Genomic DNA, 25,510 nt, shown 5'->3' with positions numbered 1-25,510 from the left:
CTAGGAAGACAATTCCAGTACTTTATTATTCTTTCAGTTTATTTTTTTTTCCTAATATCCAACCTGTACCTTCCCTAACGTAGCTTAAGGCTGTGTCCTCTTGTTCTGTCAGCTACTGCCTGGTGGAAGAGACCGATTTGCCAGTAGAAGACAGACATTTCTCCTGGATGAAGTGAGGTCAGTAAAAGGCCACTAGGATGGTCACAGGCTGGAACACTTGCCCTGTGAGAACTGAGGATGCTGGGCTCCTTCAGCCTGCAGAAGGGACAGCTTTAGGATGAGAACTAAAATGGCAGCCTGTTGCTACCTACAGGGATGTTACCAAGAAAACAGACCCAGGCTATTTAGTGAGGTGCAAGGTAGGAGAAAGAAAGAAAGAACTAAAAAAGACTAAAGTTAAATCATGTTAATGTTCAGTCACACCAACACTCATTCACAGAAATATCCTGTGGACCACAACTGTCCTCTTGCATAAGACCACTGTTCCCATTCATTTTAATGAGATGACACATTAAGATCTATTTTTAATTAGCCTCTGCAAGTGCCTTCTGAATTCAACTTTCAAAGCTTTGAGAGCCAACAGTTTAGTCATTTCAGCACAGATATACAAATCCATGTCATACCACCTAAAATAAATCCTCCTGGAATGAACACAAAATCTTGAGCAACACTTTACAGATAATTTTAAAACACCAATAATATTCATTCTATTTTAAAGATAAAAGAAAGAAACATAGATTAACTGCATGAATTGTTGAATACCTGTGAAATTATACTCCAAGTATATGAAGTCTGAAAAGCTTTAAGTGCTTTAGGACTAATTTAAAAATTCATCTAGTTAAGTCTTTATGTTCTCAGCCCTCACTATTTTTCCAGTATCAAATGACTCACTCATATACTGATTTGTGTTTCAGTTTCTGGGCTTTAACCAGAGATGTCTAAATATTGCATAATATCATTTTCGAATCTGTGAACTATACATTGAAATGTCTCCTCTAGGAACATAAATTTGCTTATCAAGGAATTTCTCAACTCCAGTAAAAAAGCTGTTAGCAGGCTGCCATTCCAGAGTGTATGCAAACACTTTGGCATTTTTATAATAAAAATGTGAAATTCCTGTGAAAAAAAGAGCCCTTAAATAAATGTTCAAGTATCATCTGCAGTAACATCTTCCACATCTTTGTCAACAATAAAACATATTGGGGTTTTTCCTAATTGATAAAGGATTCCTTTCTCCCCACATATTACTCCACGAAGTGAGAGTATCTCACAAGGGCTCTAATTTAAGGACACAATTTTAATGGAAAAAACAGTTACAAGTTTTGGAAAGAAAAACTTTTTAAAGTCAGGATCTCATGTTAACAAACAGCTGAAAAGAACACCAGGTTTAGTTAAAACCAGTGGTACAACATTGCATCAGGAAAAGTAACATAATAGTGCAGCCTGATTAGAGAAAACAAGAACTATTGGATTAGAAATACAAGCTTACCAAAATCCTAGCTCTCAGTTCTGGGTAAATAAGTGCTATACAGTACACAGTTTCATGCTGCTCCAGTGTCCTCATTCCCCTCCAAAGAAAGCTTTTTATTTCCCAAAGCACAGTTATAAGAAAGAAATTCTTATCTATTTTAAGAAAGAAATTCTTACCTATCCCCCTGACAAACACTCAGGCTGCTGGGCTGGATGTTCCTTTAAGCCATCTGGCTCACAAATACATGTCATGCCATTCCTGGAGTCCTAAAAATACCTTCAGCCCTTCTTGCTGCTGACAAATACTTTCTTCTAATTCAAACAGCAAGATTTTATTTTCATCCATAAAACCAGCTCTGGAAGAAGCCACAGTGTCTCCAAAGAAAGCTGTAATGCATTTAGTAATACAGCCCTCTCCTTCTTCACAGAGCTTAGAAAACAGCAAGGTTAAACACCCCACAAGTTGTTCTTTATTGCACCTCTCTCATATTACAGATCCATGCATCTAAATATTAGTTTAACAACCCTTCAGCTTTATACACAAATGCAGAATGTAAGAGAGCTCACAAGGTCAACTACACACAAATAAGCTGCTTAATACCTTTTCTAAACGCTTAAAATCTGCTTAGCTGTTCCTCACATTTTGTGTCTGCAAAGCTTACCAAAATACAACAAAAATGCAGATTCATGCAAAATAATTAGATTAATGACACTTCTACAGGAAGAGCTGAACTGTAGAACCCTCACCTTTTTCCAGAAGAGTCGGCACTAAAGCAGAGCAAGGTTACACAGGGAGAGCACATTGCAGCAGCAGCGGTGTCTTCATTCCCAGTGAACAATGAACCGCTGAGCCAGAAACTTAACACTTTGCTGCTTGCAAGTCCTGACTGGGAATAGGGTAACAGGCACAGGTTTCTCCAGGAAAACAGGCCAGTTTGGATGGGTCTGAGGACACCAACGCTGCATATACTCATCTGGCTGCATTCACTGCCCCAAAATCATCAGTATATTTTTCTCCTTGTAATTATTTTTCACATCTCTTTTATTATATTTTTTCAGCTGATGCATGATCCATACATCAATCCATGGATTTGGCAATGTATAAATGGTCATCTTCCTGCCACTCACATAATCAATCAGTAACGTTCTTCATCATGACTAGACCACAGTAATGCTAGAGAAAATGATCATTAAGTTGTATAAAAATTCCCTTAGTTCTCATTTTCCAAATCACTAGGAACTTCAAAAGATTCCCACATTTTGACAGAAATTTTCTAGGTATGTTTTCTGTTCATTTTCAGAAATTTTCATCAAAAGTGCTTTGGGCTTTTTTTTCCAGTCATTTACTAGGAAAGTGAAAACACGTTTTCTAATTCTTAAAAAGAATTACCAAAAAAAAAATTCAGACATCACTTGGGCAACCCTCCTGACCAAAAAAAAAAAAAAAAAAAACCAACAAAAAACCCCAAAAAAAAACCCACAAAAAAAAACCAGCAGCAAATTTGTCAACAAAACAGACCTCACTGAAGGACTTTTGAGTGGGACAGTGGTAAAAAGTGGTGTTGACCAGTCTGTTTTAAACCTGTGACTACTAACCATGGAAACTGCACGTGGCACAGGTTCTGCAGTAGCTCCCAGAAGACATGTACCATCCACTTGTGCAGAACTCTGATATCAACAGCTAGATACAAAAAATTATACAAAAGGTATCTGCCAACTCACACTGGGAACTTCCAAAGACTCTACCTGAACTCGTATAAAATGCAAAATGGCTGCAATTATGTTACTATTTGTACTAGAGAGTTGGAAACTGCCTAAATGAGAATTGTTACATTGCACCTTATCCTGCAGCCTCACATTACAGAATTCCTAGACCTCCGTGCCTATCCCTCATAAATCATACAAGTCTACTTCATTTCTCTTTCTGCAAAGTTTTCCTTTTCAATAGGCAGGAATTTACATGGAAATACTTGGTTCAGTCAGACCAGAATCAAACATCTTTATGGAGCCTGAGTAATTGATATAAGCATAAGGATTTGAGTAAAACAACCCAAACAACAAAAAACAAACACAAACAAACAAAAATATAAACAGTAGATGAAAAGTAATCTCCAAATTAGACACAAGGTTAAAACAAGTTACAGTTTAAATCCTTAGATCGCCTCTAATAGGAAAATATTTAACTCATGCTAAACTGCTCAGAGTTCTTAACCCTGTTAGATTTCTCAATGCTGTTAAGGATAGCACTTAGTGATTCCCTCAATGTACCATGTCCTGGGTTTTTCCATGGGAATGGCCATTGTTTAAAAAAGCAGAAGTGACAAAATACTAAAAGCATGAGCTGAACTTAATGTTCATCTGCATTTCTCATGTCCAGAAACAAACATCACTTGGAGTTTTTCACTCCAAGCTTTAGCAGAGAGTCCACAGTACATGCCATTTGAAACTTCCATTTTTCCCCAGTAAGAAATTTTGAGATAAACCAAGACCCTGCAATCTTCTTGCTTTGGATTCATGTTCTCATCAGAAGTTTAAAGTATTTTCTGCACATAGGTTTCTCTCTGCCTTTTTTATCTCCTCACAAATGTCTCTAGACAGTAACAAAAGAGAGGAAATCTAAGTATTTATATATAACCTACTTTGTGTTATCTCTTCAACTCACTGACTGCACCAGGACAGGTACCAGACCAAGCCAAGAAACACTCTGGTTGAAGTGTTGCTCTGCTGCAGATTTTGATGAGATTCTCAGCAACTCAATGTCTCAGCTCTCTCCTCATGCATTAGGGAAAATACCTTAATTGTTGGATTAAAACAAGTCACTAGCAAAAACCGACTGCATATTGCCTGTAAGGACAGCAAACTTCTACAAGTGATGCCAAAAATTAATTTTCTTAGTCTTTCATTCCTTCTCTGTGATCTTACAGACTCAGTCTTTCCTTCTCACAAGAAATCCCTTTGAGGAAAGGGTTGTGGACCACTCCTTTTCCATCTCCTCTTGGTCACTTTTCTTCTACTTATCTATTGCCAATGTTTCTAACGGGAAAAAATACTCAGGATTTTGATGTTGAAATCCTGGATGTTGCAACAAAATGAATAGCAGATCAAAAATACATTTTCCCACTTCAGTAGGAACCATGCCTCCCAACACTCTGCTTGCACAGAAGGTTAATGTGCAATCCAGAACTTGGCCATCTCCTGGTTCAGAGGTGATGAGCCTCAACAGCTGCTGACACCAGAGATAAGAGATTCATGCTAACTGACAAAATTAAGGTATTTCAGGAAATGAAAAACTAAAGGAAATACTTCTAGAAAACATATTCAATAACAAATATGAGATGTATCAATAGAGACAGTGGCATCCTTTGTTCTTGATGTTATGCTTCAGGAACTGGCAAAATAGTCAAAATACCTACAAAGATTGATTCATAAGTGCTTTTGAATCAAAACAAGACAGTTTGTGCTTCCTGGAAAAGTGTCTGTGTTTTAATTAAAGCCACCTCCAAGGTTTAAAGCATCCAATTTAATTCTTGCCTGCACAAGAAAATCTGTGCCATTTAGCCAAGCAACATTTGGATGGTTTTACACAAACTAAAAAGACCTCCACGAACATGCCTCTAATATTCATTAAGTATTTGCTTAAATCAGTCTGGCACATAGCAACCCTTCACTGAGGTACCTTCCTTTCAGCATGCCTCTGCAAGTTTATTAGCTTAGCCTGTCAGTTTAAAATTTGACTTCTTAAATGGTGCAGTGTCTCTGTAGTTGAAGTCTTGGGAATGTCAAGAAGTTGTTTCAGGTAGGCAGTTACCCCCCAAACAGCCACTCAAGCACATATTCCTTCCCTGTCAAGCAGCAAGAGGAGTTACTTTTGTCCTGCTCCATGGCAAGAGAGGCTGGAGCAGGAATGTGAGCAGTCTCTGTAGCAAAGCTGGCAAGGTAGAACTTGTCAGTCACAGACCTCTTCAGTCCCAGAAATGCAGAACTTGCAATGCCACTACTGCCATGAGACAGAAAACCACGAGAGCTGATCTGCTCCCAGCTGAACTTTAACCACAAAGACATCAAAGACCTGTGAGCACTGTGGGGTAGCAGCTCTGGACTCCTCCCTGGCCTGCACAACTTCTTCTTGCTCCCCCTCTAAAGCACAGAGCAGGCAGCAGCAAATCCTGCATCAGGGGTCTCTAATCCGTGTCAGCAGTGGAAAAGCTGATTCACCCCTGAGCACTGTGTTCCAGTTTCAAATATGCAAAGGACCAGGCTGCCAAGCCAGACTGCACAAGAAAGGGCTGAGATACAACACACAAAACACATGTTTACAGGCACTTTAATCCATGCTCTACATCTCAGTAACACCATCAGTTATTTAATCTACAGATTTAGCATATTTTCACATATTTTGATCTCAGGGAATAAACTCAGAAGTTCCTACATTAAAAGATCTGAAATTTAGTAAGCTTGAAGTCAATTTTTGAATGAAACAATACAATCAGCTTCCTAATTTTCCACCTTTTCTGCTGCATATTTCTAGTTTTTACAGAGTTTTCAAACAGAACATTTACACTAATTCTTACACAATGCTGACTCATATGAGAAACATGCTAGAACGTGGCTGAAGGATGTGGTTCATACAACTCTTACACCAAAAGAGCTGAACAAATGCTTTTACTCTTGCTACAAAACCCTGCTTGAACAGCCAAGACCTCACCACTGACAGTACTTTATACATTAACACAGTAGCTGCAACAGCAGATGCTTCCATCTCCATAAACCACCATATGTTTTGAAAAGAAACCTTAGATAAGAAGACAGTTTATCTGCCTCCCACACTCTAATAGGGATTCAAACAGACTTCACCTCTGTAATACTCTCTGAGAAGGGAAAATCAAATTCCTTTCTGCACTTGAAATAGAAGAACATACTTTTACTCTGCAACAGCAAGTACTATCTCTCCAAAATGAATGGTACCAAAGGAATTGCTTGATTTTGGGGATACCTTTAGCTGCAGTATCATCTACCAGGCAGATGCAACTTTTTAGGAAGTTGACAAACAACAGTCACAGTAAGGAATGACTGCAATCTTGGAAGTTTTACTTTTTCCTTTCAGTAGAAGTCTCCCATTACTTTTCTGTTCAAGTTATCAACACACAGCTGCCGCACTGCCAAACTCAGCCTGCTGGCTGCTCTGACTGCAATGTCCTACAGGACTGTCAAGGAATGTCACCCAAAACCCATCCTGCCTCTGTTCTTTTCACCCCCCACAGTACCCTGCTCTTTCTCACTGGAAGATCCCAAATCCCCACTTTTACTATCTGCTCAGACACTTCTAACCTCATACTTGTGACCTCACACCACAGGCACACCTTATACCTACCAGTAAAAACTTGAGTTTTCCATCACTTATTGTGAGGAAGCCTATTTTCTGTAGATAAATTTTCAAAATACCAATAATTTATCTTTATTCCCCTTGCCCTGCTGCTTCCAGCCTTTCTACCACCTGAAGTGCTTCAATCACACCTACTGTTATTTTACATCACTATGAAAATTATCAGATTCACCAATTTTCATAAACTAAAGTCACACAGAAGCATTTCATGAACTCTGTCCAGTGCTACTCCTGCAGTATTGATTTTCATCCTCTGAGAATGTGATTAGATAGTAGAAGCCAGGCCACAGGCCCTGAAATCTGCAGTCAGACTCTCTTCCAGCAGAACAAATGCCACTTTTTCCTGCTGGCATCCTCATCTGAGGCTGGGAGACGAAGGCTCATTAAAGCTGCACTGTTATTTCTTTCCTTCCCTGCTGCACAAGAGCTCCTAAAACTCTGCAGGAGCTTATCTTACCCAGGGATGGGGAAAAGCTTATGCAGAAGGCATGCAGTTCTTCAGAGAGAGCTCTACCAGGGGAGGCCAATTGCTTGTTAATCAAAAGCCTCTTATCTGGAACCACCTAGACATTTATGCTGTTCTAAAATGAGGCCTAGGAATCCCAGCTGGACTATTTCACATATTTAGAGTTTCTCTATGGGGTAGCATGGCAGAAACATACTGGCAGGAAGAAGCTGGCACCATCCTTTCCTGGGCATAGCCTGCATTTGGATCAGCTAAAGCTAATCAGAGATACCCAAGAATAGTTTCCTATTAAGATGACATCTATATGAAAGGAAAAAAAAAAAAAAAACATATCCTAGTTCATAAAGCATGCAAGATTACTTAATGTAATTTACAGACTACCGCACTACCCTTTTTTAAAGGAGAATGGATTTGATCTTATGTTGAAATACATTTTCCAAGGAAAAACAAAGCATGTTAAGAGAGTGCTAACAACCCTACCCACCTGCACAATTACTGTGCTGGCACTAAGAGATTTCACCCTCCCTTTGAACAGAAAGCAAAGCTCCAAATACCCCGGACCAAATGAAGAAAACACTGTTTACAGAACAGCAACAAAGCCAGGGCATGAGATATTATTTTTTCCTTTGGGATAGTAGGGCCTGCACTTTAATTACATAATTAAAGTCCTGTAGGGTCTACTGCAGCTGTCCTGCAATAGATATTAAAAACAACTCAGGATACAGCTTGGCAGAGATGCTGTAATAGACAGCATCAGTGTTCTAATTACTTTCAACAGCAGTTTTAAGGCTGAACAAAAGTAAAACAGCTGTCTGGAAAGGTGGATTCTAAACACAATGTTTGCTTCCAGTACTACATTACAGCAGGGAATTCTGACCTGCTAAGCCCCCCACTGCCAGCAGCACAGGACTTTTAGTGGCTTATTCAGATCCATCTGTTTTCTTGCAAGCAAGGGACCCTTTATTCTACCTTGCAAGTAACTTTGAGACAGTCCATTTGCTTCAGCATGCTCTGCTGCAGCTTTCCTTATAGGCTTTAACACACACACAAAAGAAAAATATCACATGGCAATAATGAACTGACTAGAAGAACTAGAGATTAGCCACGAAGAATAACACACATTTGCTAAAAGGAAGAGAGAAGCCTCAGTGTTGTATATAAGTATATACTGTGGAACAAGGGGGGAACGGAGGACGGGGGCGGAGCAGGAGGGGGGAAGAGGGGGAAAAAAACGGTTTTAAAATAAATTTCCCAGTCATAAAGGAAAGAAAGCTTTAATACTTCACGGGGTCACACAGCGCTCCAAAAAGCAATGCCTGACCTCGCCCTACAAACGAATCAATGAACGGAGCGGCGCCAGCAACACCAACACGCACCGATCCTCACATTTCAGGTCAGATTTGCAGAGTTTCAGTCTACCTGCAGGCGGGCTGCTGCTGCTCCTTCACATGCATTTAAAGACTATAAAACAGTAATTACGTTCTATCCCATTCTGTGTAGCACACCCCGCTGCAGCTCCTCGGTCTCCCCCCGGGGTCAGGATAAAGCAGGAGCCCCCAGCAAGGGGGACCCGGCCAGGGCATCCTCCCGCTGTCACCTCACCCGAGACCCGAACCGGGGCAGCCTCTGGGGCTCAGGAGCCGCTGCCTCAGGGCAGGCGGGAAAACAGAACCACACAATCAATTCGGCTGGAAAAGACCTCTGAGATCATCCAATCCAATCTACGACCGAGCACCGCCGTGCACAGAGAGCTCGACACCGCCGCTGACCCCGACCCGCACCCCCGGGCTGCCCCTCAGCCCGGCGCCGGTTCCCCCGCCGGGGCCGCCTCCCCTCCCGCCGCCACCGCGGCCCGTGTCCCGCACGGCCCCGCACTCACCGCGGCGGTGGCATCGCCCCTTCGCCCGCCCCGCGCCCGCTGTGGCGGCGCTGGCGCCATGTGACCGCTGCCTCCTCCTCCTTCTCCTCCCCTTTCTCCTCCTCTTCCTCCTCCTCCGCCGCCATGACGGGCGGGGCTGGGGCGGCCGGAGAACATGGCGAGCCCTGAGGGAAAAGCCGAGGGGCTGCGGGGGTGGGTCCGGCGTCCCTTTTGCCGAGCTGTGAGGGGAAGGAGGAGTGCAGGGCTGTGAGTGTGCGGCTTTCACTCCTCTGCTCCCCCAGATTTGCTGTGTGTGTATGTCTCTGCTCATCCCAGCGGGTTTGCGCGGTGTCTGGCAGCTCTCTGTGACGATTAAAGCCTTTTCGAGCCCCTCGAGGTATTTGTTTCGGGCTTCTCGGCCTTAAATGGCCCCATGGAAGTACAGAGTCACAGAATTGTTTGGGTCCCATCCAGCCCAACCTTGCCAGGTTAGATTCACATGTCACAGGAATGTGTCCCGGTGGGTTTGGATCCAGTGAGGGGAGACTCCATGTTCCAGTGCTCTGCCACCCTCAGTGTAAAGGTCTTACTCATCTTGAAGTGAAACTTCTTATTTTAGTTATGGCATTGCTCCTTGTCCTGTTGCTGGGCACTACCGAAAAGAGTCCAGCACCATCCTCTTGGCACCCACCTCTGAGATACTTCTATGTATTCATGAGATCCCTTCTCTCATGTTTTGAACTAAACAGTGCTTCTGCCATCTCCCCTCATAAAAGAGATACTCCAGTCCCTGTACTTGTCCAGGGGCTTTGAAGGGGATAAAAAGGCGTGTAGGTCAGGCTGATGGAGGATGTCTGGGCTGACCAGCCATGGATCCCTCACCCTATAGTTTGAGTTGCTTGTGGAGTCTGAGGGAGTGCTTTCTTCAGCTGGAAGAGGGAGATCGCAGAGGAAAATCTACCACAACTACACTGAAATAACCTGCGATTGGCAGTTAATGTGCTTCCACAGCGACAAGACTCCCCTTCTCACAGGTCGGGAGTCATGCTGAAGCCTCAGATCTTTGGTATCCAGAATAAAGGGTCAAACCACCGGCTTGCTAAACCCACCACACCACAGATCCATCTTCGTGCAGTGTCGGAATCTGTGGTATTGATGATTCCAAGACTGTAGAAAGTCTCTGAGCCCCACTGCCAAAGAAGGAGTCACAAATCATCTGTGCTGGTTTCAAGGTTGTTTATTCTGTTTATCTCTAACATGTTCTGCTGCCCTGCCGCAGCTCTGTCCTGCAGGGCAGCGTGTGGGGCTCTGCCCTCAGTGGGATGTTGCAAACGTTATATACCAGAAACTACCTGTGCTGTATTTACAATAACGTGCCAATATCTGTCACCTACGTTGGACAGTGTGTCCCCAGCCTAAACCAACAGAAAAATGCCAACACCACAGTGAAACATGGAGGGCATGAAGAAGGAGAAAAAGGACAAGACATGCCCAATTTCCTCCATCTTGTCCCCTTTGGACCCTTTATCTAGAATCCTAAAATTTTACTTTTGCACCCGTGCCACACTTAATTATTACTTATATCAAACACTCAGGGCCTGTAATTCATCCTGTAAGATTGAAAACTCTTTTCCATGGACAGAGATCACAGACACTGTCTCTGGGGGCTCTGTCCAGGGGGGTTCCTGACCCCTGCCAGGGTCCCAGACCTGCCAGGGCAGCCAGAGGGATGCCTTGGACTCCCACAGTGCAGGGCCAACTTGGCAGGTGTCGTTTCTTCAGGCAAAAGGGTGAAACTGGAAGGCATTTTGGGCTTGTAAACCCCTCATGAGGTTTAAGAACAAACTTAATGTCAGATTTGCACAGCATAGTCAGGACTGGGAGCTTATTTTATAAATACCCAGATTACAGAACTTGAGCTCCTGAGTGGCACTTTGAAGATGGCATATTTTATTTTATTGAAGTGGAAATTAAACTGGGTTGACATATCCAAGCCCATTCTTTGGTGGATATTGCCCCCATTATCCAGAGATTAAGGCAAGGTACTTTATAATAACAAAAATAGAGGAGAACCCAGAACCTGTCAAAGAGCTGTAGCTGCAGCATTAGAGTACAGAGGGCAAAAAGGCAATCCATAATCAGAAGCTGCAGTGAGAAAAAAGGGACTTACAGCCTGTGGAGGGGTTAGTAGGTGGATGGCAAGGAGGTAGCAGGGATTAGGATAAAAGCAAGGTGCAGTTAAATGAGATAGCCACACAGTCAGCCCCCCCACACCCCCATCAGACAGCTTTTCAGAATTCCTGCTTCATAATTGCTAACATGCACCTTTGATCTCTCTCTCATAATAATTTAACCCAAGGACTGCAAGTGTGTGTTAAGCTCTTTTAGGTAAAAGCAACCTCAGCATATATGATATCTGTTTTCTGCAGAGCCATTATCCTGGAAGTCCTAATTTGGCCAGTTGCTGCCCACCTTGTAATTCCAGCTATTTAATCTCTTTTAATTCTTATTGATAAGAATTTCCCTGGTGCTTGGATTATCATTTTATTAACAGCATTAATAAACCTATACTTTTTGGTGTCATTTACTGCAAGGTGTTTGAGACGTGTTTTCCTTCTCAAAATTCCTGATAATTATAATCTGTCCAGCCCAATTGCTTAATAAGATCTGTGATAACTCCTTAGTGTTAACTAATTGACCCACTTCCTATGTGCTCACAGCAAGAGGCAAGAACTCTTTAAAATCCTGGCAAGAAGCCATAACCTAAAGTAATCCTGTGTCAGTGTGGGTTGGGGTCAAAATTTGGGTTCCATAGGAAGTCAAACACTGAATTTTCATTTCTGTTGTTGACGTGTCTTGGACACGGAAATTACACAAGAGAAAAGGACAGTCAGCTATAAAAGATATTATTTAAATCCTGTCTCTTTCCTTAGACTGACCCATCTACTTTGTGAAAAAGAAGGCAAATATCCCCAAAATCAAACAGAATTAATGTGTATTGTTTTTCCAAACCCAAATTGTTCAGAACAAATGTCTCTAGCTGATGGGTTCTGCTTGTTGAGCAGCTGTGATAGAGAAGACTGGAGGAAATTCAAAGTATTCTTTCAGTAACTGGGAGGACTTGCATTTGTTTCAGTGGTTTCCTGTTACAATTGTTTGTCTACAGGCTGTCTACGACTAAAGTCAGTCTGCACATCCCCTAGTAGAGTTTCTAAGAGATTCTGGTTTTGAGTGGCATAGAAAAGCCCTTGCAAGTGTTGGAGAGTTTATTTGGAGTGTTTGAGGAAACAGGACATTTGTCTAGTTGCTCTCAAACCTCTTCCTTCCTATTGTTACTTTTGCTGAAGACCACTTGACGTGTGGTCTTTTTTTTGCCTGCTTTCCCAAGGAAATAAGATCAAATGACAACTCAGAATATGTATATGGGTTTATCTGTTCTGCTCTCTCAAGTACTTCTGAAATCTTGGGCCATATGTATCAAATTTGACAGTGGGTGTAGATCTCAAAGGGATTATATTCTAAATACCTTTGCAAAAGCAAATGTCTGAATAGGAGAGATTGTTATTCACCACCAAGGAAAAGCCTGTAGAACAAGGTCATCCCACATACCCTTACATTTATTAGGAGCACTCAGGAAAGAATCTATGGAGCTCTTGTGGCTCATCTGTTGAAGGCATTAATTCTGTGAAAATGTAAAAAGGCAAAAAGGATGTTCAGTACATTAAAACCGGAATACAGAACAAGATGGGTAGATTTGTAAAATCAAAAATGCTTGCACATCTTGAATTTTGTTTGGAATTGTCCCCAAAGCACCAAAAAAGGTACAGAGAAAAGCAATGAACTGATTGGAATTGCTCCCTTAAAAAAAAAGTGTTTGAATACACTTGAATGGTTTAATTTGGCAAAAGACCATGAAGGAATGTGAATGTGATAGTGGTCAAAAAACCTGTGTAATAGAAAAAGTGAATTCTGTTTTTCTTATAGCATAAGATTTAGATGTCCTGAGTGAAATTTCCAGGCAGTAAATTTAAAATAAACAAAAGAAAATATGTTTTCTCTAGAGTTACAGTTGTAAATTGCTGCAAGTGTATCGGAGAGGCCAAAAGTATAAATGTTCTCAGGAGTGGATTAGAAATGGAAATGAGGAAAATGTCCACTGAAGTCTCTTAAGCATAATGCTAATGCAGCTGCCAGCTGAGGAAATCTCCAAGTAAAGGGGTGGATTCAGCCAGCAGATTAAGGCACCTAAATTTGGTTTTCCGTGTGTAGGTGTCTCCATGTGAACCAGATGTCTAAGCTCCCCTTATACTCAGCAGGGAATTAATGTGGAATTTAGTTACATAAATGCAGGCACCGAGTGCCAGTTTAGGCACTGAGGAGTTTTCTAGCTGGTCTCCTGCTCCAAGAAGCAGCAGGTATCCTAAAAAGTCTGTTCTGGCTGAAATCTCATGTGGAAGTTGTGGATACCTCAGTCCACCCCAGTTGTCACTGAGCACAGATGGTTGGCAAGCTGAACCCTACTCATGGTTGCATGGCAAGTAGTTCTGACCACCTCAAGGCAGATAAATCAGTGTATTCTGAACAGCTGAATAGCTCCTTGCTCCATCAGCTGTACTGAGTAGTTCTGTATCGACTGTAGGAGGAATTTGCATGCAGATTAAGACATTTTCATGGGGACACTTCAGTCTAAGTGTCAGAACTTGTATGTTTTGCCAGGCTGTACAGAGGGAATATTGCTTAGCTTTTCATGCTGTCTCTTGAAGTTTCCTTAGCTAGTCAGACCAGTGAGATAATTCAGCAAGTACTTATTTAGGGGAAGAATCCAAGAGATTATGTATGAAAAGCCATCCTAAAATACTCAGATCTGCTGGTAATGAGGCTCATGTGAAGGATTAGTGACAGTGTGTTGTATCCTGGTGCATGGATATGGGGTGACACTTGGAACACAGTTACATGATTCCCTCAGCCTGGAAGACACCCAATGGCCAAGAGTTCTGGAGCAGCCACAGGTACTGCTTCTGACACCCAGAATGGCCAGTTTCTAAGCCATTAAATACTGTAGCTGAAAAGGATTTTTTTTTTCCACAAAGGGAAATCAAATCTAATTTGGTTGTTGAGAGGCTTTGCATGCTGTCATCTGTGAATCAGACCAGTTAGGTCTTGTTAGAGTAGCACAACTTGTCTTAGAAGAATTTAGGCTAAGATTCAGGGCAAAGAAATCAAAAAGAAGGATAACTAGAGAAGCCAGATGAGAATTAAATGAGTTTTGGAAAGCTGAATCGGTTTTTTCCTCAGTCTCTCATGCTTCAAATTATCTACATTTTCTTGTTGGAAATAAAAAACTTTTAGTACTAATGCTGTCCTCTGGGGCTGATGAACGTTGCAACAAAACAAGTCAGCAAGCTCAAGAGTTTGTTTTTTGGACATCCTAAAACAAGCTATGAAGCTTTTTTTGAACTTCATTGGGCACCAGCTATGCTCCTACATATTTGCTATTTACTGACAGAATGCTTTGATAGTGCAATAAATAATAATAAATTATAAATAATAAATGGTAAATAATAATAAATAATAAATACTTCCTTCTAGCATTGCTGGTGCCAGGAGAGGACTGTACTCTCAAGTATCCTGCTCAGACAGAGATGAGAGCAAACCTAATAAATTAAAATAAACAGGTTCTGTCCCTTTTCCCATACACAAGATACAGATAAGATCTACAAACCAGCTAAACATATTAACCCATCCTAATGAAGCAGGAAACAAGTAGTAAGCTGGAATGATGAGTATATGTGATGTGGCCCTAAAATCTGCAGGAATATGAGGAAGGAGCCAGTTGTGTTACATACTGTGCCTGGGAGAATTCACAGATCTAAGGATCTTGCTAAGAGTTGTTCTGTCTTAGCAAGGATTGCAGTACTGAGCATAGAGAGTAATATTGTCATGCTCTATTCAATTCTCTTCACATTTTTGTCCTTCGTTTTCCAGCCCAAGGCTGTAAAATTATTTTTCTGCATTTCTTAGCACTTTTAAGTTCTTCTGCAGAGTCTCTCCAGAACTGTGGAAAAGTTGTATTTTATCTTTCAGGTATTGCTGACAAAATTCCATCTGTTTTTCATGTTCAGAAGTTCTCACTCTTAAGATCTTTGAGTGAGATGCTACATTTTCTAGAATTTCTTCTTACTGAAATAAAACTTTCCTTGGAATCTGTGGAGGGAGGTAATTGGCCAAACATTCTGTCCAGTGTTGCTCAACTGTGCTCAGATCACTTCAAGGGCTCTGGAGTCTGGGCCAACCTGGGCTGATTTCTTTTCCACTTTGGACTGTTTTGCGAAGTTTGAGAATGAAAACAATCCCATAAACCCAAGAAATCTCATAATTGAATTGGCTTTTTACCAGTGAGCTATATTACAACTTTACCAAGAGTTTCCTTCCATCATTGTTTCAACTCCCTGATAAGAAAAGGAAAAAAGTTTATTTGCAGAGGAGTTTGGTCTCATTATCTCCTTTTTACAGATGTGGAAGTTAAGCACAAAAAGATGAAGTTGTTTGTTCCTGGTCATCCAAGAAAGTGGCAGACAAAAAAAAAATAGAAGTGAGTCCTTCAGTGCTTTTTCTGTTGCATCACTCTGTCTTCCTGTTTTGATGAAAACTTCTAGAATGTCATTTTCATAGGTAAGTATGTGAGAAATATTCAGACTTCCTGAACAGTCTGACAAAACCTTTAGTTATGTCACATAAACTGAGGTTAGATAGAGTTCAGTCTGAGACTAAGAGTCCAAGCCTGAATTGTGGCATTTCTGTTATACAGTTTTTTGGGGGTTTTTTTTGGTAATTTTCTGTCATAGGAGGTATAATCTTTCATCAAAAGATCTCTCAGTCTGTAGCCCCAAATCTGTTGTACAACAGGATTCTGAGCCTTTTTGCTTTTTCATACTATAGGGTTTTTTCTGTATTCTCAGGACTGGGCTTTCACTTTCCTAGAACTGAGAAATGCATAAAAAAAATGTATGTGTAACAAGGAAAGGGTGATTATCCAGTAATATTTATAGTTCCATTTTGGATCTATTTTTCCATTGGTTTTATGAAAGTATTCTGATTTGCAATAACTGGGTGTAGTTCCTGGTTCTCTGTAGCAATTTTAATCAAAGTGGTACCCTTCTTCTTTTTCTCTTTCCCCCCTCCAATTTCTCTTTTTTTGTCTGTTTCAACAACACATCCTAAAAAAATATCACAACTTGACAACATTCATGAGCAATCAGACAGTGATTTACAAATCTGTAATTCAGGAGTAGTTGTATTTCCTACCTTATGCACATGTGAGAAACTGCAGAGGAAATTATATTCCTAAAGCTCAGAGGATAAGAATTAGGAGACATGACTGTCCCTCTCTCCATAAATGTGGATTTTTTTGTTTGATGTCTTCATTTGTTATATACAGTATGTTGATAAAATTCTTAGTCCCAAAATCTGTGCCTACTTTATCTGTTTAGATTAGAATCACTTGCAGTCAAACACAGTTTCTTGTTGGGCAATTAAATATCACTACAAGCAGGAATGCCTGACCTCTCTTAGAATTCTCAGGCAAATTGAAAGCAAAACAAGAAAAAAAATTCCTATCAGCAATGTACTCTTTGTTGCACCACTAACTTGTGGTGAACGAGAAAAATATGTTAGAGTAGGCTGTAAAAACCAATATTTCTAAAATGCAAGTTTTAGAAGTGTCATAGACTTGATTTCGATAAATGATGAAAACAAAAATAAGAGTTCTAATTGGTCTATACAGTAGCCAAAAGCTGTGCAGTTGCATGTAAATTTACTCCTTATTTTAGCATGAACAAGACTGATATGATTAAAATGCTCAAGGCAATTTTGGGGCCTGTTAAATTAAATGAATGACTGGAGGAAACCATTATTTCACTATCTGAAAATGCCAAGCTCTGAAAGAAGCGAACTGCCTAAGGAAAATTGTGAAATTGGAAGATAAATACTACAGAAATTTATCCTGAAGAGACATTGTGCTATTCTAGGGAATAGCATTTTAATAGCAGGAGAATTCTGTGTGAGCTGTGAGATACCCCCTGGTGTATTTCTGCTGAGACATTTTACATGGTCAGAGCAGGAGAAAACACCAGGACAGGACACCTGAAGTATTGACAGAGCATAAGAAAGTGCAAAAGGCACAGGAAGCTACGTAAGGACACAAAACTGCAGAGGAGGGATTGGTAGCAATGCCATTTAGCATCTAACTGCCATTCACAAGAAGAATTAGCTGTAAGCTACTCAGATTTAGGTAACATTTTCAGTAGTAGGGGTTAGAGGATGCTATGTGGTGATGGGGATCCAGCTGGGGAAGGGGTCAGCAGCATTTTATGGATGCTATAGATGGAAGGGAGGTTGGAGAGGCTTTGATGAGCCCCAGAGAAAGGAGTTCCATTCTTCACCGTGATGTCTCTTTGATAGAAAGCATTGTGAGGGTTATGGGGATTCCCAAACTTGCCTGTGCAGCCATGTGTCTGAATTCCTCTTACCACAAATCCCAATATTCTCTGTCTTCTTCCTTCTTCTTTCCTAGAAAATTCTACTTTTTTTGGGCTACTGAGAAGAGGAAAAAGCAGGGAAGGGACAGGAGAAAATGAACTATTTCAGCAGAGGGGGAGGGAGGAGTAGAAGCCCAAGAGGAAGGCTTTAGAGAGCAAGGATTTCTGTTCCTGTTACTGGGGTCAAAAATCACTGCTCCCAAGAACCAATGCTCTGACAGTAATGCCTGCTCCCTTTGCTTGCAGGGACAGCAGTGGCTGGGAAGGTGGAAATCAAATATGGTCTGTGTGCCTTGATGTTTGTGTGTAATCCAGAGCCCTGAGCAGAGTCCCTGTGTCCCAGGGAGTGGTGCAGTGACTACTGGGACATGCTCTTAGAGCAGCCCTGGATTTCAGGTAAAATTTTAAGTAAAGTGTCATTTGTTACAGAAATGCTAGTAAGTAGCAGTAGTATCTTGAATATGATAAGAAGAGAAAGAAGTGGAAATATTTCAAGGTCTGAGATTAGGCTGGTTGGCATGCAGAGGATTTAGAAAAGTCAGGATTTTCTTGGAACAGTCTTGTCAAAGAAGAGAGGGGAAAACTGTGATTGGGGTAAGAGAAATTAGAATTCTGTTGCCTCTAAATTGGTATGATGGCTCTTCTCCAAACTTAAGTGGCAGTTCTAGATGCTAGGAAGTTGTTCTGTGGTGTTGATTATCCAGAACTTTTCAAGAAATAAAGTCACATAAACCATAAGGACCTAAATATGTGTAGACAAGAGCAGAATCAAAAGCAGGCAATTCTAAGAGTTTGGGGTGGAGCTCCTGAACGATAAATTACCTGTTTATTACTGGAATTTAGTATTTGCAACTCTCTTTTGGAGGATAACAAAAAACTGCATTTGTTGCTTAATTCAAGAAGAAAAAGAGTATCATAAACTATTTCCATAAGTAAATTAATCTATGCGCTTTTGATGGAAAAAAAAAAGTATATAATTTTGTATCATTAAGAGAAAATACCAGTGGTTGAGCTGGGTATCTGATTTTAATGTCTACATAGTTTGGAGATTTTTTACTAATGAAAGCTTTGGTTCTCTTCTGGATTAAATAAGGAAGGACAGGGAAGTGAGGAAATTAAGGCAAAATCCCTTTGAACAGATCGATACTGGCTGTAAAAAAATTTCATTTCAGCACTCCATTGCATAAACATCTGTTGTAAACCATACAATCCTGGTAGTGTTCTTACAGCCTCTGTTGCCAAACAAAGATAAAAATTTCAGATTGTAATGAAAGCCTCCACTTCTTATGATCACAAGAATAAAGCCTTAAAGATTTGACAAATACATAAAATGATGGCTCATCCTGGAGTTAAATTAAAAATAAAAAATAAGTAAAAAGAGAAGGGGAAATAACTTCTAGTATTTTTTAACAAAGCCATTCTTCTGATTTTACAAAAACCAGCTCTGGATTTTGTTAGCGCTCAGGCTGGTAATGTTGAGCATAAGTCCCAAATATGTTGTCTGGCAGAGCACCAGTTTGAGTTAAACCAAAATATATTATCCATTCTCCTAAATGCAAGCTTCTGCTGCACCAGAGTTTGAAACCCAGTTATCTGAGAGTTACAAAGCAATACCAGATGGTGACTGTAGGTTGGCTGGAATTTGTGGTCTCTCTCGTCTTGCCACATGTTTCACCACTTGCAATCTACTAAATTATATTGTTCAGTTATTTGTCTCCTTGTCTCAATATTCCTTTTCTTTCATGTTGTGGACTGGTGCAATTCTTCATGGTTTCACTAGGTGGGTCCCCACAACAGTGCACTGGGGAAGCAAACTGTTGAGCAGTCTGAACACACTCAGGTAACTTTATCTCGCAGTCAGCTTTATTTACACTTCCTTTGGTAGAACTTCACTGCACCACGTGTTTTGATGTACAATCTGGTGATCAATGCGTTGGGAAGTTGTCAGAAAGGGGCTGTTTCTTCCTAGGACTATTACATCTCAAACTTACCTATTTCAAATTGAATTTAAAACCAGTGTAGAGTTTTTGATAGCCAGTTAGGTTCAGTCCCATCAAATTTTGCAATTATTTTGCCTTTCAAAGGTTGATGAAAAGCTGGTGATCAGCAGCATTACATATATCCTTCATTTTCAAAATTACATCAATTTTAATGCTTTGATACTTTTTATATTAGTCAAAACCAAACAAAGCATACTTTCCATGTGTGTGCAGTATTAACTTGATGCCTTAAAGATCTTGAAATAAAGCAACACACTTTCAAGACAATATTAGTATTGGAGGTATTACAAAAGCTGGTCTTTACTGGAGGCCTCAGAGGGGCAGATATGGAAAAGTGCCCACCCCACATAGGGTGAATACAGTTCTATAAATGTAGCAAATTAGCAAAATTGTCAAGAATCACCAATTAGACGCATAAGTGATGAAGTAATTCCCCCTTTTTGCTTCCACAACTTCTGTAGCCCCCTTTTAGATAGGAACTGAAATTTTTATGAAAGTGTGTCTCAAAGAGCTGGTTTCAACCTTGGCTCCAAGAGAGCCAAGATAGGATAGGGACCTTGGACCCAGGGGGTTTGGAGCCTCTGGAATGTGTTTCGTCTTTCTGCCTGTCAGGGTAGGGAAGAGGTAGTGAAAAGTATTGGAACTAGCTACAGATACAATAATAGGCTACAGAGCTACAATTCTGTGTGTAAAGAATATAGAGAATATATAAAAGCAAAAAAGGCAAAAGTCAATTCACTACAATTCTGTGTGTAAAGAATATAGAGAATATATAAAAGCAAAAAAAGGCAAAACTCAATTTTGCATCAATTTACTAGTGTTAAAGACTTTTTAGCTACAATCTTCAAAAAATTTTCTCTCCAAGTGTTTTATATGTGTATATTTAACATGGAAAAGTATTTACCCCCTAGACCCGACCAAGACAAAACCCAACACAAAGCTTCAGACCTCTGTATCCAATAATGTTCCATAGAGAAGAAAAGGGAAAAAATAAATTATATATTAACAATATTTTTCATGTCCATGGTACTCTGACTGAGGATGCAAGTGGCTTCTTTACTGTCTCAGATTGTGTCTTCACCCTGAAAAGAGAGAGGATCCTTTAAGCTGCAGAGAGCTCTGTACTGTCATGTCCTGGCTGTTTCTGACCTTCAAACTTGTACACTTAAAGCCATGGCTCTTTATTGTGTAGTCTGTAACACTAATTTAACTCTTACTCTGGGAGACTTCTCTAAGGATAAGTTCAGTGCCCACTTCTCATATCTTGTCACCTACAGAAAAAAATCAAAGCAGAGTATTTCAATTATGGTGAGGTTTGGGATTTTTTTTTTTCTTCCTCCTTTGCTCCCCTCTTATCCAGGCTCATTAAGTGAATCTGATTAATCTTCTTATTTGACATGATTAGACAATTCATGTAGAAGTCTATCAAGAAGCACCAATTTGGATTGAACTAAAGATTTTATTCCTTGTGATTTATGTTTAAAGGGCAAAAAAAGATTTAGAAAATTCTTACATTATGTATTACAGAGATAAACTGAAAATCAAAATTTATTGTTTCCTTGCTCAGTAACTAACTTGCATTAAATAAAATTCATAATCATTATTGACTATATTTAAAGTCAGAAAATCTTGTTTTTTCAAATGGAAGATGAGGAAGGCTGTCACAGCACACATAAACATGGTAGTACTTTATGTCAGAGATGTGGTCCAAAAGTCATCCACAGGAGTGACTTTAACATCTGATTTCCTGTTTTTGGCAAGTAAGTAGATAGAACCTTCTATGTTTTACCCAAACTAGTTTTAATTGTCTCTTTCTCCTCATTTTGATGGCAAGACCCAACCTGGGAAAAAATAGCTTCTGTACTGTTTTAGTTGACTTATGTCTCTAAATTAAAGTTATGAGCTCCAGTAATTATCTCTCCATTATCAAACTTGCATTGGTTACAATCCCCCTTCTTCAGCTGAAGTCCAAATCTTCATTTAGGCTGAGTGCAAATGCTTTAGGAATCCAGGGCAATGAAGGGTGATGAGAATTCCAGTAAAAGCCTGATTCAGAATTGGAATGAGCTTGTGTGTCTGAGTTAGGAGACTTGATGTACATAGGGGGATCTCATGCTCTCCTGGATTAGGGTCACCTTTCTGTGTCCCTGGGCAATGACCGGAGTGTGCTGGGAGTGCCCATCATTCCACTTGCAGAGTAACAAACCACACAGCCAGACATACTGTATGAGCTTGGTTTGCTCACAGTTGTCTGGCACCATCATTTCTTCTGGGAAAATGGCAAAAGCAAATAGCAACTTGTCTGTTTGCATGTGGGTGTGAGCCTCCTGAGAACGCAGAATCTGGCACCGTGCACAAGCGGAGTTCAAACGTCCTCGAGCTATGAGTTGTTGACATCGTCTCTCAGAATTGACATATAAAATATTTTAAGCAGTTTTGGTGCTACGTTATCTCAACATTGCCTTCAAAACCTATCATGATTCCCAAGTCACCAAGTCACCCTGACCGGGGAAATGTGCTCACAGCAAAACATTTGCTTATCCCACTTGTCTGCAGGCAGAGGGTAACAGCGCTTACAGCCTCTTCAGGATCCTGGGAGAGAAAAGCAACTCCATTAAATGCTTGTGTCTTGCTGCCCCGCAGTGGCTGTGTTTACAAAAGGAATAATCCCCACAACAAAGGCAATGGTGAACACTTCAAATAGTAGTAGTTTCTCAGTGAGGTTATAACTCTGCAAAGCAGATATTGCATTTGCATGTTTCTGTGTTTACCAGGCTGAGTTTGAATGCAATTAAGCATGGCTGGTGTTATCCCACTTATGCTACCAGTGATGGACCTGTACTCCTTTAGAGAAGTAGAGAAGTGCCAAGTATCACCCTTGTAATAAAATCAGGGGAAGGTAAATACACCATCCAAATATTCCAAAGCCTCTTGAGGCTGAGAGTCAGCAAGCAAACCTTGGCTACACCACCAAAAATGTGAGTAGTTAACAGAGGATTCAAGTGGTAGGCATCCTCTGGACTACAGCAGGATTTAACAAATACCTGTGAATGAAATGTTCAAAAGGACTCCAAGGCAAAGCTTGACTGCAACTTGGAGTGTGCACAGAGGGAAAAGAGAAAGCAGTCCAGGATCATGTTACTCATCTGATTGCAACTGGGCTCTGTTTTCAGCACTGCCCCCAGGGCTTTACCTGATCTATCCAAATAAGTCTGCACTTCCCACCCTGCAATCATTCATACATAAACAACTCTAAATACTTTTCTGACTGTTCCGCCAGTTTCAGCTCTTCTTGCTTATTCAGTGCCTACTCTCCTGCCAAAACAACAAACTGAGCTCATGTGGGTTGTGGCTGGGGGCAGAGGCAGGCAACAGTGGTCTGCCCATTTCCTTTGTTTTCAGTGCTTCTCTTTGGCCTTTTTTTGGGTAGAATCCAAGGGATGGATCATTGCTGGTTCCATCATGATGCAGACGGAACAGACATCACTTGTCAAACAATGACAGCTTTATGAAGCTTAACAACCTCAGCCAAAGTCTTGATGCTATCATCAGTCATGCCTTTCATCCCAGTCCCTGCAGGTGACTGCAGCTGGCAGCAGATCTTTTGACAGTCAGATTCTCTATGTTATCTCTTTTGGACCAAGCCTGTAAATAATTGGACAGGAAGATTTGGGAAAGAGATATGCTGTTTCAAGGCATAAATAACATCATGCTGAATGCTACAGAAAGCTTTCATTTAATTTAGTTTGATTTGGTTCAAACATGGTCATCTGGTTTGGCCTGAAACCATGATTTCTGTAAATTTATGCCCAATTTCTTCTTAGACCAGTGACTGTCACATACAAATCATTTCACTGTACTTCCATTCCTCAGCTCTTCAGTGGGAATAGGAAGATGTTCTTTTCTTATAGGAAATGGAGATAAAGAGTGATTGGGATAAGGAGTTTTTGAGATTTTCTGATTTTCTAGTAATAGAGATCCATATACATAACTGAGACATGGGGCTGAAATGCCAAGAGTCTGTGCTACTAACAACAAAGAAACGTGGAGAGTATTGCTGGTACCCTGTCATCAAATCATGTGTTCTACCCCATGGAGAAAGCCAGACCATGCAAAGTTAAAAGTATTTAAGCTTTCAGAGATCAAGTGAACTTAAGTTTTGAGTACTCTGTCTGGCAAAGTCACTGTGATGGTGAGAGTTATAAGGAAGAAATGTTTTACAGTGAGGGTGGTGAGGTACAGGCACAGGTTGCTCAGAGACGTGGTGGATGCCCCATCCCTGGAAGCATTCAAGGTCAGCTTGGATGGGACTCTGAGCAACCTGGTCTGGTTGAAGATGTCTCTGCTTCTTGCTGGGGCTAGATAAGCTTTAAAGGTCCCCTCCAACAACTCAAAGCATTCTATGATTGTGTGCTTTAAAGAAGTTTAATTCTTCAATTTCCTTTTAGCCAATTGTGACGATGACTCAGAGCTTCGTTTTAGGTCACAAAGTATTTTTGATAGTGATCAACTTCACCTTTTAATCTGCATGTATTAGCCCAAGGCTGGGTTTTTTTTTGTTTTTTTTTTTTTTTTTGTTTTTTTTTTTTTTGCTTCCAACACACCAAAAACATCCACCTAAATGGGAAAAAAAAAATAAAGGGAAATAACCTTGACTAAGGACACACATACATTCACATTTGCCTTTTTTTATTCTCCCACCCTTTTTCACAAAGGGGCAATTCCAGCTACCTGACCTTTTCTGGGATGTAATCTGGGAGGTGACAGCAGACTCCTAGCAGCAACAGCATCCTGCCAGCTAGTGCTGCCACCAGAGTATCAGCAGGAGCTGTGAGCTTGAGGACAAGCAGCTCCTCAACAGCTACGGATCAGGGGCAGTAAAGCAGCATTAGATGGTTTGACCTATGGCATTTTATGATATTTACTTGGTTCCCAGAAGTCTGGGAGGCTCTGGAGTCCTTGGCATCAGGCTGAGCCAGGAAGATAGATTAACTGAAGGACTCTTACTGTTTTGTCTTGGGTGAGGCCTTGTGGGCAGCCAGTTGTTTTATTTTGTGTATTGCACAAAAGGTTCTTTAAATCTGTGTGTTCTAGGGATGAAGGCTTGGAAGTGAGAGGGTAAACTGGGATTTGTTTTTCTTTACACAGCAACCTTCACTAGCCAACAATATTAGCAAAAGCAAACAGAAAAGAGAAATTCCCTCAGAGCAATGGTCATGCTCAATTCCCTGTCATGGAAAGTTTCAACAGAAGGGCCAGTCCAATATGGTGCTAAGAGCCTGATTATAAAATTCACTTGCTGCCTGTCCCTGGCTGCTACAGGTCACTGCTGGAGCCATGTAATATGCTGAATATATTGAAGTTCTGAAAGTCAGGATTCAAAAGTATAACACTGTAGCTGGATTAAAATTATCATCCTTATGTGTACACAGGGAGCTCTGCTGACTTCAGTGAGAGAAAAGTATTCACCTAGAATTAAATGCTTATCTGGTTGCAGATAATAGATAATGGTTGTCCTCCTGTCAGGAGACAGCCTGAACAAAACCAGGAGACACTATGGGCTCAGTGATATTTGGGTAAACCACATTCAGTGGGCTTTCTTAGCTCATCCTTTTATAGTGCCATGCTCTTGTAACACAGTCCTTATTTTTTCACATTTTAAACCAGAAAAATTATTGTGCACTCACTGCAGTATAACTCTTCCTGCCAAAGCTGCCTTGGAACAGAAGGAAAAGCCAGCTTTGCTTTTCCAGCTATGGCTTTTTAAAACATTTTTGTCTGAATCTGTTAGGCTCC

The 25,510-nt window shown here is 40.7% G+C and overlaps 1 protein-coding gene and 1 long non-coding RNA gene across 4 annotated transcripts in view; one reads left to right on the top strand and one right to left on the bottom strand.

Annotated features, from left to right (window-relative positions):
* The window catches only part of GALNT11 (polypeptide N-acetylgalactosaminyltransferase 11), a 47,911-nt gene extending 38,586 nt beyond the window's left edge, over window positions 1-9,325 (bottom strand). The window contains exon 1 of one of the 3 annotated variants that reach the window (XM_002188896.7): window positions 9,199-9,325. The gene's annotated coding sequence lies outside the window, so the exon portion shown is untranslated. Of the gene's footprint in view, window positions 1-1,647; window positions 2,123-2,217; window positions 2,760-9,198 lie in introns of those variants that run through there. The other 2 variants (XM_012571371.5, XM_072925307.1) reach the window with 2 other exon arrangements.
* A 125-nt stretch (window positions 9,326-9,450) lies between these two features.
* LOC140682571 (uncharacterized) lies at window positions 9,451-18,155 on the top strand. Its single transcript, XR_012054418.1, has 3 exons — window positions 9,451-9,574; window positions 15,691-15,849; window positions 17,961-18,155. It is a non-coding gene; the product is annotated as an uncharacterized lncRNA (long non-coding RNA).
* The last annotated feature ends 7,355 nt before the right edge of the window (window positions 18,156-25,510 follow it).

The sequence above is a fragment of the Taeniopygia guttata genome, chromosome 2 (assembly GCF_048771995.1).
Source record: "Taeniopygia guttata chromosome 2, bTaeGut7.mat, whole genome shotgun sequence".
In the NCBI taxonomy this organism is placed as follows: domain Eukaryota; kingdom Metazoa; phylum Chordata; class Aves; order Passeriformes; family Estrildidae; genus Taeniopygia; species Taeniopygia guttata.
This window is presented reverse-complemented; position numbering and strand designations above follow the sequence as displayed.